Below are 17,323 nucleotides of genomic sequence, written 5' to 3' on the forward strand. Positions count from 1 at the left end.
TAGTTGGATTCACTGGGTTAGGGACTTTCTGTCTTCACTGTGAGTTGTGTTGAGGGGGGGTGCATGAAAGAAGGCTCAACCAATCTCATTGTAGACATGTTGCACTCTGACAATAAAGATTGATTTGATTTGATTTATATTATTATGGAAAAACAAAAAATTGTGACTTCTTTTTATTTTCTTTCTCCTACCCTTCCTTGGTTCTCTTTTCCCTTTCCCTTCCTTCCTTAATGTTCCTCTATTTACTTTTATATTTTGTATTTTATAATACTTAATAATTCAATAAAAATGTTTGGACAAATATTTTCAGTAGCATTGTAATTTTGAGCAGTCACTGAATATGATCAAGGGTTACCTTTAATGGAGTTGCAGTTTTGAAGGACTGATACTCACCTGCCTAATGTTATACTATAATGATCTCAGGGATGGTACTGAAGACTTGCCAACTGTATGGCAACATGGAATCAGAGGTAAGGATTATACCTAATTCAGCAGTGCTTGTATCAATTGATGGAGTAAAACCTTTGTAGAAATAGCTTTGTGCACTCATAGAAACATATAAGCTCTTACAAATTGGTAAGCTAGCCTATACTTGTGATGGCAGATACTACTAGCATTGAAATAAAATTCATCATACCGTTAGCAACACTTCCTAGAACTTGTCAGGCTTGATAACTGCATGAATTAAATTAAATGACATAACAAAGATAGAAGGGAAGCTGCAGTATTACCAGTTTAATGAAGAGTGAAATTTGGCCATTATTCTTATTCAAAACAATCAGATAATCAAAATAATGCATACAAAACAGAATATCCCTTCTCTTATGTTTTGTGACATCCCATCAAACTTCAAAATCCTTAACGCTTGTTAAATCCAAATTATTATCATTTTTTAAAAAGATGTTAGTAGTCACAGTATAAGAACAGGATACCCATAAATATTCTGGTGATTTTGATTAATGAGGAGTGAAGAAAATATGGTTGGTGGCTTGTGGACACATATTATCTTCACAGTTGATAGGCTGTGCTGTAGGTGCTCGTTCCTAAGGAGGGTTAATTTAACTCATACTTTAATTTGACAGAAACTGGCAAGGATGCTTGTTTAATTTTCAGAAATAATCTTGCATCTCTTAATATGAAAAATCAAATAGCACTTCATAATGTAGAATTATGTGAGTTACTGGATTTGAATTTAAATTCATAATTTGAAATATGATTTGAAATTCATATTCATAAAAATAAGGCATTTAGACACAGGGCCTTCATTTTTATGCAGAAAAAGAAGAGGGCTAATTTGAAACTCAAAAAGCAGGCTTGGATAAATATATTTATTTTTCGTAAGTGCCTAGTGAGTAGAAGAGATGCTACAGTACATATAACCCACCATAGATCGTTTTATTTGAAAATGTTTATTCTATCACTGTTTCTACTTGAAAACCAATAGAGATGCAGATCAAAACAGTTCAAAAGGTATACATTTTAACATTTAAAACAAATATAGTTTACATGCAATTACAGGTAGTCCTTGATTTACAACAATTCATTTAGTGACCATTCAAAGTTACAACAGCACTGGAAAAATGACCATTTGATTTGTGACCATTTTTCACACTTACAACCATTGCAGCATCCCCATGGTCATGTGATCAAAATTCAGACACTTGGCAACTGGTTCATATTTATGACTCTTACCGTATCCTGGGGTCATGTCAAGGGTGGCATTCAGCAGGTTCTGACCAGTTCTAGAGAACCGGTAGTGGAAATTTTGAGTAGTTCAAAGAATTGGCAAATGCCGCCTCTGACTGGAGATTTTACAGTATCCTTCCCCTGCCACACCCACCAAGCCACGCCCACAAAACCGGTAGTGAAAAAAATTGAATCCCACGTCATGTGATCCCCTTTTGCGATCTTCTGATGAGCAAAGTCAATAGGGAAGACAGCTTCAATTAACAACTTTGTCATTGACTTAACAGCTGCAGTGATTCACTTAACAACAGTGGCAAGAAAGGTCATAGAATGGGACAAAATTCACCTAACAAATGACTCACTTAGCATCAGAAATTTTGTTTGTTCCAAATTCATGTGGAAGAGATCTATCAGGACTATTAGTTTGCAAGATTTATGGTTACTCTTTCCTGCCTGTGAGCACCCCAGAAGCACCCTGTCTGGCTGCTGTGAGAAACAGAATTCTTCATTGATCCAGACACGCTAGTCTATGAAAACTAACATTGCCTTTCATGGTTGCTTTTCTTCATCATATATCTGCTTTTATGAATGCAACGCACAGCCACCCTGGCTTAGCAATCAATTCCGTCATCCTAAAATATCACCTCCATGCGAAGACCTCTGCTGCAGGCTATCTAGGCCAATATCCTCCCTTTTTCTGGTATAGATTGTCTCTCTACTTTCCTAATATCCTGAACAGGCTGCAAGGGGATTTCTTTCTCCCCACCCCCCATTGTTGGAAAGCAAAGAAAGAGCCAACGGGGAAGGGAGGAGGGAAATAAACGGACTTTTCTGCCGCTTGCTAAGAGAACTGAACCATTTTGCTCCATCCCTGGGACAAGAAAGCTCATCATCATTATCGGGCCTTTCTGTGGCAGTCAGGAAATTAGCTGATCATTTCTATTCATTCTTTCTTCTTCCAGCAAAGATGGAATGATTAGCAATGTTAAATAAACAAATCCAGATGAGAGGCCCAGTAATTGGTGCTAGCAAATGCTTGGCATGCATCTGATGCGGCGGGAAATAACCTAAATGAAGTTCCTAGAGAGAGAATCCACTCTTGTCAGTCATGTCCTTTATGCCACCGCTGACTGTCTCAGTGGGAAAAGGAGAGTTTGGTGGGATAGAAATCTATGTCTGGTCCCCCGCTGATTAAGCCTGAACACCCCAATTCCACAAACTGGTTAAGTCTGAAACACCAGGACCAAAGTCGATTCAAGGCACAGTCTTACCCTCAATTGCAGTACAATTAGTGCTTACTTTTCAGTGGAAATTTCAGAAAATCTGACCTAATGTTCGAAGCAGTCCTACTCTGTAGCATTCCTCTGTCTGAAGAACTTATCCGACCAAATCCAGGTGGCATAATATGGACTTTGCAGATACACATGGGCTCTTAGCATTGTAGGCAGATTTCCTAGGCAATATGCATAGAGACGAGTAGAAATTTGGTAGGCAGAATCCCAATATTGACCCACATTTTTGCTTTCCTTTATGTCCCCTTCTTTGTTGGTGCTAAATAAGTGTATGGAGCAAACAGGACACCTCAACTTTCTGGATCTTACACTGCCATTCCCATTTAAACTCTCTGCTATTGTTGTGACATTGCATGGGCTGCTCTGATATGACTCTCCCAGGATGTAATATTAAGGACCCGATGCAGCATTTCCCCATCTTCACAGTGTTGCTGTGTGTTAAGTTTGGAGAATAAGGAGACCAGACATCTGACCAGTGACTTCAACTCTTTAATAATAACAGGAATCAGAATGGAACAGAGCAAAGCTATGGGCAGCAGTAGCCCTTTTATAGGGTTAGCTGCTACCTTATTAACCAATGAACTTGCAATAGGTTCAAACTATTAACCAATAAGAAGTATTCCCAAAATGGCCAATCAGGGTCTAGTTCTGGCCCAATCCCAAGTTGTTGTACAAGGACCAATCAAGTCTGCAGGTTTTCAACCCCTGATTTGCATTTAGAATATCAACTTTTATTGATTCACAACACTGTGGCTTTTCTTTCTCATTAGAATAGAATAGAATAGAATAGAATAGAATAGAATAGAATAGAATAACAGTATTGTCACTTTGAATGTACAGTAATTGGCATATATTAAAATGAAATTTCATTGCATACTGCTCTCAAAGGGTCACCACCCCCAATATACAGGTGAAACTCGAAAAATTAGAATATCGTGCAAAAGTTCATTTATTTCAGTAATGCAACTTAAAAGGTGAACCTAATATATGAGAAAGACTCATTACATGCAAAGCAAGATAGTTCAAGCCGTGATTTGTCATAATTGAGATGATTATGGCTTACAGCTCATGAAAACCCCAAATCCACAATCTCAGAAAATTAGAATATTACATGCAATCAATAAAACAAGGATTGTACATGGAACAATTGACTGCATTAAAGCTGGAACACACTTCCTCACTAGTCCAACACATGGAAGCCACATATATATATATATATATATATGTATGTATGTATATATATATGTTTTCTTAAGTTTTCATGGGTACTTACATGTATGGTGTTCGGCTTGGTTCGGGTATTTTCCCACGTCATTGTAGTTCTTTTAAAGTTGTAGCAACGTTTCAGCAGAATCTCATCTGCCATCATCAGGCTTCTGTATTGTGTCCGTCTGTGGGTCAGACTTTTACAGTGGTTTCAGATTTAAATTTGGGGCAGCCTATTGCTGTGCCAGAATGGTTTTTCTTCATCCTGATTGGTTGGGAGTCTTGGTCTGTGTTTATTGGTCTCGGAGTTTGCTGTGTTCTGCTTGATGGGTGTCTCTGATATCTTCTGTCTGTTTTTGGCTCTTTTTGTATCTTGATTGGCTGGCAGCATTGTGTTACTTTAATGGAGGTCTTTAGTGCAGCTTGGCTTCGGGTAAATGGACGGCTATCATTAGTTAGGAAGCTGGGTTTCATCTGGGTGCCTGGTTGGGGTGTGTTTGAGCTGGAGGTATCAGGGGGATCTGTTTGTGCCCAGGTGTTTGCCTGGTTTGTGGTGTGGAGATTTTTTGTTTGTGAGTGCAGGCTTCCAAATGATTGACAGCCTGGTGGAATCATCTCTTCTGTTCATGCTTTCTGGTCTTTTTCAATCTCTATGGCTTCTCTGATGACTCTGTGGCTAGGGTTTTCCATAGTGGCCAGGGTTTTGGTGCCATTGAAGTTGATGCTATGACCTGTAGCTTCCATGCTATGACCTGTAGCTTCCATGTGTTTGGAAGCCTGCACTCACAAACAAAAAAATCTCCACACCACAAGCCAGGCAAACACCTGGGCACAAACAGATCCCCCTGATACCTCCAGCTCAAACACACCCCAACCAGGCACCCAGATGAAACCCAGCTTCCTAACTAATGATAGCCGTCCATTTACCCAAAGCCAAGCTGCACTAAAGGCCTCCATTAAAGTAACACAATGCTGCCAGCCAATCAAGATACAAAAAGAGCCAAAAAACAGACAGAAGATATCAGAGACACCAATCAAGCAGAACACAGCAAACTCCGAGACCAATAAACACAGACCAAGACTCCCAACCAATCAGGATGAAGAAAAACCATTCTGGCACAGCAATAGGCTGCCCCAAATTTAAATCTGAAACCACTGTAAAAGTCTGACCCACAGACGACACTATACAGAAGCCTGATGATGGCAGATGAAATTCTGCTGAAACGTTGCTACAACTTTAAAAAAACTACAATGACGTGGGAAAATACTCCGAACAAGCCGAACACCATATATATATATATGTTATGTCCCACCTTCTAAAATAAACAGTTAAGGCTGAAAGCAGCAATCCTTGTAAAGAAAGGCAGCAAACAGGAAAATGTTATGTCCCACCTTTTAAAGTAAACAGATAAGGCTGAAAGCAACAGTCCTTGTAAAGAAAGGCAGCAAACAGGAATTTTCACAGATAGCTCCAATAAGTAAAAGTTCCAACGAACTAAATCCAAGACTCAACAAGATTCTTCAGATCAAAATCCTTCACAAAATAATTCCAATAAGTAGAAGTTCCAACGAATTAAATCCAAATCCCAACAAGATATTTCAGATCAAAATCCTCCAAACTGTGCTCTTCAGTTCTCTCTTGCAAATAGACACTTTGTTCTGGACAAAGTGCAAAGTCATATCTCTCCCTTTATAGAGTAACTAATTAGTCTAATTGCTGGTCTGCTCTCCTACTGTATCCTCGTTGGTTCCTCCTTGTCAGGAGACGTCTTGTCCTGACATCTACCCAGCAATCATCCAAATTATCATCTTCTTCACCTGAAGATAACATTTGTTCCTCATTATCACCGTTCCCGGCTGACCACCTAATTGAAGGGTGGAGGAGTTTGAAGGTTCAAGCCGATCTTGCAAATCAAATGCATTCATCTCCTCCTCATCGTTAGAACTTGCTGATTCATATAAGTCCTCCTCGCTGGAGCTGTCATTCAAAAAACCTGTAGGAACACAGCTGCTACAGAAACTGGTAGTCCCACTACGAATACTTTGAAACCTCCTCCTAGAGGGGAGTAACAGAAACAGACCGTAATGTGGGTGTGTGGGGTCTCTAACAATGCTTTAAGCTCTAAGCACATAGCACTTATAAGCAGTATCCTGAATAATGGGAAGTGAGCTTCCTATAATCTTCTCTGCTGTTCTTACTACTCTGTGTATGGATTCATTTTTGCTTTTTTCCCCACACAGGAACACCAGTGGCAAGTTCAGCCAACATTCCTTCTGAGCCCTAAGACAGGTAGTTATTGTACATAAGGATTTGGTTGTTGCTGCTGGGGAAAGTAGAAATATAGGAAGAAAGGGGAGGGGGAATTCAGGGATGGCGTGCAATGACTTGCAGAGAGGTAGCAACCTGTGAGCCTGAGATAAGCTACAGCCTGAAGGCAGCTTCTGGTTACCTTGACTGGAGATGGATAGGTCTTTTGGGCTCTGCATTTGCAGAGATGGCTTGAACATCTTAGGGTGCAGTCTTAAATGGAAGATACTTAATCATAAAAGTAGGATAAGGCTTTGTTTGTTGAACTGTAAATAAAGATGGGAGATGGCACCTATGTTTAAATAGCTCTCAGCCTCGGTTACTTACAATTTTCCATCCCTTGTTATTTTTTTTTTAACCTCTCTAATTTGGAAGAAGTTCAGATGCGGCTCAGTAAATAAAAGTGATGTTGTGTCTAATCAGACACCTGTTCTTGTCACTTGCAGCTGTCAGTTGTCACATATATCATTCCCTGGAAGAGAAAAATGCTGGAAAAATATAAAAATGAGCATGGATCTGCATATAGAAGAACTTTGGAGGGTCAATTAATTCTTCAGAGACAAAGTTATACATTGCACTGGATGCAACCCAATATGTACAGCTTTACTTGCCCTAATGTGGTTAGTTTCAATGGGCCTTTTCAGGAATCTTGCACAGCCAGCCCTGGCATATTTATCTGACTGCACTCCACTGAATATGCCTCTTTGCTCGGACTTAATTAATTGAATCACAGCTCTTTGTTCTTCCTAAAAAGACAATGTGATGTTGTAAAATCCAGCAGTGATACAGTCTCATAGTTCACTTTCAATTTGTCAGGCTAGTGTGGTGTGCATGCACAGGTGTGAAACAGAAAACAATTAAGCCCAGAGCCAGATTGATTACAAGGATACCAATATGTTTCATGCTACATATAACTCTTAATCATTAGTCCTACTAGAATAACCCAGCAATATTGGTGTGTGAATTGCTCTGATGCTCAGACCAGGGAACGATTTCAGTAGCCTCAATTGCTTAAACAGTCCAATGGTGCAGAAGATGGCATTTTATAAATGAAACTTGTTGATCAACACTCCATGCTATGGGAAAAGAAATGGGAAAAATGTCCTTATTTTCCAAATATTTTCTACCTCTCAAGTCAGTTTTTGCATGCAGTGCATGATTACCTCTTTCAGAAAGTAAAGTGGGTATACAGAATATCATAGGAGCTGAAATAATTTACATTTGACATGGATTTGAAAGCTATCGGAAGTACAAACATTATACTTTTCCTGTTCTCTACGTATCTACTCTTAGTTGTAAACACTTAAAACTGACTGGTTCTGCTGATTTAGACCAAGCTAACTACAGCTTTGGCTATAGCTTTGGCTATCCCCATAACTAAATATAAAGAGTCTCTCCAGAGCAGTTTTTTCCTGAAAGCCATCACTCTGCTAAACAAGTATTTCCCTCAACACTGTTCAACTACAGTATTAAGTCTGCACTGCTATTACTGTTAATCTTCTCATCACTCCTTATCACCCATCCCCTCCCAATTGTGACTGTATGACCATAACTTTGTCGCTTGTACCTTTACAATTTTTATTGACTGTTTCCTAGTATGATTTGATTGCTTATTGTACTCTATGACTATCATTACGTGTTGTACCTATGATTCTTGACTCTTGATGAGTGTACCTTTTCTTTTGTTTTCTTAAGTTTTTGCGGGTATTTATATGTATGGTATTCAGCTTTGTTCGGGTATTTTCCCACTTCATCATAGCTTGCTTTATAGTGTTCAGCGTTTCAGAGTTCATCGCCCTCAAGAGGGTTTTTTTGGGGGTTGGCTGGGAGTCAGACTTTTACAGTTATTTCAGTTTTAAACTGTTTTACACTGCGCCAGAATGGCTTTTTCTTCATCCTGATTGGTTGGGAGTCTTGGTCTGTGTTTATTGGTCTTGGAGTTTGCTTTTTGATTGGTGTTTCTAATATCTTCTGTCTGTTTGGCTTGATTGGCTGGCAACATTATATTTCCTGTATTGGAGGCTTTTAGTGCAGCTTGGCTCTGAGTAAATGGACGGCTATCATTTATTAGGAAGCTAGGTTTTGTCTGGGTGCCTGGTTGGGGTGTGTTTGAGCTGGAGGTATCAGGGGGAGTCTGTTTGTGCCAAGGTGTTTGGCTGGCTTGTGGTGTGGAGATTTTTTTTGTTTGAGAGCGCAGGCTCCCAGATAATTGACAGTCTGGTGGAATCATCTCTTCTATTCATGCTTTCAGGTCTTTTTTCAATCTCTATGGCTTCTCTGATAATTCTGTAGCTGGGGTTTTCTATAGTGGCTAGGATTTTGGTGCCATTGAAGTCGATGCTATGACCTAAAAGCCTCCAATACAGGAACACAATGTTCCCAGCCAACCAAGACAAAAAAAGTCACAAAACAGACAGAAGATATTAGAAACACCAATCAAGCAGAACACAGCAAACTCCAAGACCAATAAATACAGACCAAGACTCCCAACCAATCAGGATGAAGAAAAAACCATTCTGGCACAGCGTAGGCTAGCACCAAATTTAAAACAGAAACGGCTGTGAAAGTCTGACTCACAGACGAACACAATACAGAAGCCTGATGATGGCAGATGAGATTCTGCCGAAATGTTGCTACAACTTTAAAAGCACAACTATAATGACGTGGGAAAATACCCGAACAAAGCTGAATACCATACCTTTTCTTTTATGTATACAGAGAGTATTTGCACCAAGACAAATTCCTTGTGTGTCCAATCACACTTGGCCAATAAAGAATTCTATTCTATTCTATTCTATTCTATTCTATTCTATTCTATTCTATTCTATTCTATTCTATTCTATTCTATTCTATTCTATTCTATTCTATTCCCCCCCTTTTTTGTCAACAGCTGAAACCATAAGCACATGGCAGCCAAGATCAGAGATGGTGAGGTATGAAAAGTAAGGCATTTATACTTGCTGTTTATTGTAAATCTGTGCTCTGGAGCTGCAGCTCTCTTTAGGCATTTGGAGATATGTGCATAATGGAAGAGAGCAATATAGATACCTGTGGGGTCCTTGATACTCTCTGGGCTTGGTTATTTTCTTGCAGACGTTTCATTACCCAACTAGGTATCAACCTCACTGATAACTGATGATGTTACCTAAATGGGTAATGAAATGTCTGCAAAGAAACAACCAAGCTCAGAGAGCACCACGGACCTCACAGATCAACCCTCCGCTGCAAATATTCTCTTCTGTTGATATGAATATCTTTCTTCTTCACCCTGACTTCACTTCCATTGTTAGGGAAGATCTGCAAGGAAATGTGACTAGGATGAGCTGAACCCAATTCTGTATTTTTGCAATGATTTCAGATCCATGGAAAGTGTACATTGTAAGTACATTCAGACAAATGAAATCTCCTTGTTTTCTGCTTCAACATTGGACTAGAGCAATTAGGCCAACGATCACATCCTTGAGTTCCTTACAAGGCTACCGACTTCATTCCGATTAGATACAACCGTGTTGCACTTCTCCAGGGAATATCCAATAGCCTCTTTAGATCAAAGACAAATATTTCAAACACAATTCAGGATAAAGACAAAGAGGCATTCTTAATTTACAAAAGGTTGCTATTTTAACATATATTAGAAAATGAGTTGGATAGCGGATATTAATGGAACATGTCTGTTTGAAATTGGACAAGGTATGGAGGGTGGTGTCATGGTTTTCTTTGTGGATGACATCAGACTGTTTACATCAGGTATGAGAACTAGTTAGAGAAGCAATAAGCTTATTGCCCTTGTAGATTAGCATTGCACCTCTGAAGCTCCAGGCAGGATATTACTCTGACTTTTGCAAAGTATCTCAAAAATATGCATTTGCTACCTAACCAATAACCACCCCCAATCTAAATTATGTTTCTTCATTACAATGAGCAGATCTAATCTTCTGAAAATATATGGTTCGGCGGTATGAAGCTTACCAATGAATTGACTATGAATGTAAATGAGTTATGTAGCTAAAACGAGATAATACTTATAGCAATATGCTTTGTGGTTAACTTCATTGTTATATCAATATGTGGATCATCAGCTTTATTTGGTGTATCGGCCAAAACAGATTTAGACTATGTATTTTTGACAACAGTGTATTTTTTAAAGAGGAATTCAGTGCCCACATCTGCATAATGTGGCTAAACAATGCAACCACACATTTTAATGTTCTTGTTTGCTCAATACTTTTACCTGTTCAGCAAATTACAACTGGGTGTCACCTCCATTTCGCACTTGAAGACACATATATTTGTAATGTTTAAGTGCATTTTAATTATAGTACTGTATATAGATCAGGGGTGTCAAACTCATGACCCATGGGCCGGATTTGGCTCACAGGGTGCTTAGCTCAGAGCCACCATGGAAACAATGAAGGACCACCCTCTGTTGGCCCTCCCGGGCTCTGTTTTTGCTGGCAGAGGGCTGCAGGACTTCAAGCTGGCCACACCTACCCTAACCATGCCCACCCCACCCATGCCCACTCAGCCCTCCGAGGTCAACACAACTCTGACGCGGCCCTCAATGAAATCAAGTTTGACACCCCTGACATAGATGTATCTAAGACATTTTATTGCTTATATAGAGCATAGGAAGTCTTCACTTAGTGACCACAATTGGAACTAGAATTCCATAACTAAGTAGCATGGTCACTAAACAAAAAATTATGTGACTGCAACAGACTTATGCTCTCACTTCCACTTCAGTCTCTAACTGAATACCTGTGATCACTAAGTGAAACATCACATGACTGCAACTTATGGTTTTACTTCCATCTTCTCTATTAACTCTGCTTGTTGCAGGCAAGTTGCGAAGCTCACAAATGGCAATCACACGATTGCAGGATTCTCCCCCTTGTAACTTTTAACAGTCACTAAACAGAGCACTAAACAAAATTCAAAAACTTCCTTGGGCTAAAGTACTACCAACTGTTTTGTTTCCCCAATGGTATGGAAAATAATTTTATAACAAATCATTTATTTTTCATTTAATTTTTTTAAAAAAATAACTCATTAAATGACAACAAGGTTGAACTCATTAAGTTACATTCTATTTTTGTTTTAATTCATCCTGATTTTGTTAAATAAAGTAACTAGTTTTAGCAATTTCAGTTACAGCTAAGAAAAAAATTCTAAAACGTACAAGAAAATGAGTGAAAAAAATACCCAGAAGTTTGTGTGTGTGTGTGTGTGTGTGTGTGAAAGAGGTTTCTTCACTCTCCTCTCACCTCCATGTTCAATTGGTGGGTTTGTTTGTTTTTTATAATATCAGGTGGCCATCCCCCGGGCCGGGGCTTTGGGGGGCATCGTTGGGGGGGGGGGGGGGGGGGGGGGGGGGGGGGGGGGGGGGTTGGGGGGGGGGGGGGGGGGGGGGTGGGGGGGGGGGGGGGCCTGGGGGGGGGGGGGGGGGGGGGGGGGGGGGGGGGGGGGGGGGGGGGGGGGGGGGGGGGGGGGGGGGGGGGGGGGGGGGGGGGGGGGGGGGGGGGGGGGGGGGGGGGGGGGGGGGACCTATCCAACTGGGAAATGAAATTTGAGAACAATATTCTGTTAAAGGATATGTTAAAGGAAAGGCTGAAGTTAAATCTTTTCTCCAGTCAAATGGATCTTTTCCCATATGTCCTTTCTTTACAAGGTAAGCTTGACATGAGAACCTCTTCAGACAACCTTAAGAAAATCGGTTTAGAAAGCAGCCAAGAGTTTGGAACTGCCTCAATAGGCAGTAGACTTTTTTTCTCTCAATTCAAATGTCAACTACCAGTACTGTACAAACTTGTTGATTTGTTATTTTATAAAGAATCAACCCAATTCTTTTACATTACAGCTCTGGGATCAACAGAGCCATAAATATCTATGGCTTTGAAATCAAACTGCTGCTTTTGTTTTCTAGGGTTATCCTATAGACCTTGTCTGGACAATAAATCCTGATTTATAAACCATCATTTTACATTCTTCCTTTGCTCCTTTGTTCAGTGCCTGGCTTGTATTAATTCATAACCTAGAGTCAGAAACTGGAAAACTTTCCCATGAACTGGGAAACATTGATGATTAAATGTGAGTTCAGAAACTAGGAAAATAGATCTGAAAGTCATTTGTCTTCCAGTAGTGAATGTATTTCCTAACCAAACTGGGACAAAAACAGTCATAAATCCTTAGATGGTCAAAACAAATTATTCAAGGAGTTGTTTTGTTCCTGAGGAGGTGGGAACTCATGGACACATAATTTTTCAGTGACAGTTTCAGCTCGATTTCATCCTGGTTTACTGAATACATTCTGTAATCATATGGCAGTGGTGGGCTGCTGCAGGTTCTAGTGAATCCTTACAAACCATGATCAGTCGCCCCCCACTGCCTCTGCGCTATCCTGCCTTACATTTCCTTCTTTTGCAGTTCAGCTGATTCACGCAGCAAAGTGGATTACTGCACCTCAGCTCTTCTACATATCGGTGGCGGCTACAAGGTGAGCTGGAGAGGTTCAAATTGGTGTTTATTGAATGCTGCATGAGCACTCACAGAACTGGTTGTTAAACCAGTTTATTTATTCTTATTTTATTTATTTATTTATTTATTTATTTGTCAATAGCTTACAATATAACAGAAACCAGAATAAACATAAGTTTAAATACAAGAAATAGGAACTAATAATTGGGCAGAATAGGACAGGGATGGTAGGCACGAGTGTGCGCTTATGCACGCCCCTTACAGACCTCTTAGGAATCGGGTGAGGTCAATAGAGGTTAGTTTAAGGGTAAAGGAGTAGAGGTTTGAGCAGGTGACAACAGAATCAGGTAGTGAGTTCCAGACATTGACCAATCTGTTGCTGAAATCATACTTCCTGCAATTGAGTTTGGAGTGGTTAACATTTAGTTTATATCTGTTGTGTGCTCTAGTGTTGTTGTTGTGAAAGCTGAAATATTAATTAACTGATAAGATGTTGTAACATATGATTTTATGATGATGCTTAAATCTAATCTTAGTCAGCATAGTTCAAGGTTGTTTAAGCCAAGAATCTCAAGTCTGGTGATGTAGGGTACTCTGTTGTGAACAGAGGAATGTAGTACTCTTCTGGTAAAATACTTCTAGACTGGCTCAATTGTATTAATGTCAGATATACAGTGCGGATTCCAGACAGCAGAGCTGAATTCAAGTATTGGTCTAGCAAAGGTTTTGAATGCCCTAGTTAGCAAAACAGTATTACCAGAGGAGAAGCTTCATAAAATTAAATTTACAACTCTTAAAGCCTTTTTGGCAATACTGTTGCAGTGAGCTTTGGTGCTTAGATCATTCAATATGAGAACTCCAAGGTCCTTGACAAAGTGAGGATCATCAACAAGGTCATATCCTCCTAGATTGTATTTGGTATATAGAATTTTTTTAACCAATGTGTAGGACAGAGCATTTGTTGACAGATAAACCACTCAACCCAATACTCAGCTTTTACCCTCAACCACAACCCTACCTCAACCCATCCACCATCACCCAAGACTAGGCACGCACGGCCCCAACTACCTCAATTCCAACTACTGCCGGCCTTAAATGCAAACTACTCAATGCAAGAAGCCTCGTGAATAAAATACCTGAATTTCTCTTCCTCCTAAATATGGCTAACTTCGACATTATATTTGTCTGTGAAACATGGCTCAATGCATCTCTCCCGACTCCATTACCACAGTAAGAGACTATCATGTTTACAGATCAGATCGTGAAAATCGTCGAGGAGGTGGAGTTGCTATATTCTATAAAAAATCCTTACATCTAAAAAATATCCAAGTTACCCAGGAGTTTGCCCTTCCTGAAACCATCATCTGTGAACTATCCTCAAATATCACAATTCGATTCTTACTATGTTACAGAGCACCTGATTATGACATCGAACATGTAAACAAGCTAAATACATTACTAACATGGGCTGCATCCTGCCCATACCCTTTTATCCTTCTTGGTGATTTCAATCTACCTCATATTAACTGGACCCTAAATGATTGTACAACTGAAATCATACAAACAACCTTCTACAATGCTATTACAAATCTGGGACTGGAACAACTAGTAACCAACAACACTAGACTAAACAACTGCCTCGATCTCATCTTCTGCAACAGTTTGAACCTAATCTACGGAATACAATCTAAAGAACCCTTTTCCAGTAGTGACCACAATATGATCGACTTTTGTCTCAACATACATCCACACAAAAATCACCACAATGATGTAATCCCCTATTGTAACTTCAAAAAGGCAACTATGATCTTATAGACACGATCTCTCATCCCTTGATTGGCAATCTCTATTCACTGGATGCAATACAGTTGAAGACCATTATAACATATTTTTACTTGAAGTCAAAAGAGTCATCAAACTATATGTACCAACAACAACTCCCAAAACAAAACAAAAAAGCAGATTACCCATATCAATAAGGAAACTTCAATCCAAAAGAGATCACTCTGGCGGAAAAACAAATCTGGTCACGTTGCCAATTTCAAAAACCGATACAAAAATCTATGCCACCAGATAAAGACCGAATGCACCAATTATCACATTAAACAAGAGGAAAACCTTCTAAGCACCAATTCCACCCGCGCTTTTTACAATTTTGTAAACAACAAACTAAAAGACTCAAGGTCCATCCCTCCCTTGATAGGACCTGATGGTAAAGACTGCAACGACGACACCATTAAAGCCAACATCTTTAACACATTCTTCGGCTCAGTATTTGTAAACAGCAATGGATCATGCCCAATATTTCCTAGCCGTTACCACAGATAACAACAATGATCTAATACATATCGATTTCACAGAAGACAATGTTGAAAAAGCAATCGCAACCTAAAACCATCTCTATCTATTGGACCGGATGGAATATGTGCCTACTTCTTAAGAAAGCTATCCACTGCCATAGCCAAACCTCTAAGCATAATCTTTGAAAAATCTTTCAGAACCAGCTCCTTGCCTAACCTATGGTCACAAGCCACAGTCATCCCCATCTTCAAAAAGGGAGACCCAAGCCTAGTTGAAAACTACAGGCCAATCTCCTTATGCTGCATCACCTGTAAAGTCATGGAATCAATTATTAACCAATCCATCATCCTTCACTTAGAGACAAATAACCTACTCTCCAATAAACAATTTGGTTTCAGGAAAAAACTATCCTGTAATCTGCAACTCTTACACTGCAAAAACATATGGACGACACAACTCGACCAGGGCAAAACAATAGACGCAATCTACATAGACTTCTGTAAAGCCTTTGATTCAGTGGTACACGACAAACTACTCCTAAAAATAAAATCCTATGGTATCTCTGGACAACTGAATAACTGGATAGAAGCATTCCTGTCAAACAGACAACAAATGGTCAAAAATGGGAGCGTCCTATCAAATCCAGTACCTGTCAATAGTGGTGTTCCCCAAGGCAGTGTTCTAGGACCAACTCTCTTCATACTCTACATAAACGACCTCTGTGATCATATTAAGAGCAATTGCGTTCTCTTCGCTGATGATGTAAAGCTGTTCAATACCACAGACAATACTGCTACCCTACAAAAAGATCTTGACTATGTATCCGAATGGTCAAACAAATGGCAACTTCAAATCTCAACAAATAAATGCTCTGTCTTACATATTGGCAAAAAAATCAGAAAATAAAATACAAGCTGAATAGTCAAGATCTTGTTGATGACCCAAGCTCTGTAAAGGACCTTGGAATACTCACCTCTAATGATCTAAGTGCTAGAGCACACTGCAACTACATAGCCAAAAAGGCATTAAGAGTTGTTAACCTAATCCTACGTAGCTTTTTCTCTGGTAATATCACACTACTAACCAGAGCATACAAAACATTTGCTAGACCAATACTCGAATACAGTTCATCAGTCTGGAACCCACACTACGTATCTGATATTAGCACAATTGAGAAAGTCCAGAAATATTTCACAAGAAGAGTTCTCCACTCCTCTACTCGCTGTAGAATACCTTATGCCACCAGACTTGAAATTCTAGAACTAGAAAACCTTGAATTACGCCGTCTTCGGTCTGACTTAAGCATGGTATACAAAATCATACATTGCAATGTCCTACCTGTCAATGAATACTTCAGCTTCAACCATAACAACACAAGAGCACACAATAGATACAAACTCAAAGTAAACCGCACCAAACTTGATTGCAGGAAATACGACTTCAGCAATAGAGTGGTCAATGTCTGGAATACTCTACCCGACTCTGTAGTTTCTTCCCCAAACCCCAAAAACTTTAACCTTAGACTGTCTACTATTGACCTCACCCCTTTCCTAAGAGGTCTGTAGGCGCATAAAGCGCACCAACGTGCCTACCGTCCCTGTCCTATTGTTTCTCTTATTCTTTTATTTTTCTTATATGTAACCATTTCATGTATTCACAACTATGTATACATTTATACTTATTATCTTGTAAACAATTGGCAAATCAAATAAATAAATAAATAAATAAATAAATATTTGGAGTTGCCAATTGTTAGATCATTCAGACACATAATCAAGGTCTTTTTGAAGGATGGTAGCATTGATGGTGGTGTTGAATAGTTTTATATCATCAGCGAAGAGGACGCAGTTGCTAATAAGGTGATCACAAAGGTCATTTATATAGAGTGTAAAGAGTGTCGGTCCTAGAATGCTTCCTTGTTGGACACCGCTGATAACTGGTGCAGGGTTTAATAGGGCGTTTACTATTTTTACTATTTGTTGCCTGTTTGTCAGGAAGGCAGTAATCCACTTGTGAAGGGATCCAGAAATGCCGTAAGAATTTAATTTTAATAGTA

This window comes from Notechis scutatus, chromosome 2 (assembly GCF_049901735.1).
Source record: "Notechis scutatus isolate UNSWTSFEM ecotype Mainland chromosome 2, rNotScu1.2, whole genome shotgun sequence".
Classification (NCBI taxonomy): Eukaryota; Metazoa; Chordata; class Lepidosauria; order Squamata; family Elapidae; genus Notechis; species Notechis scutatus.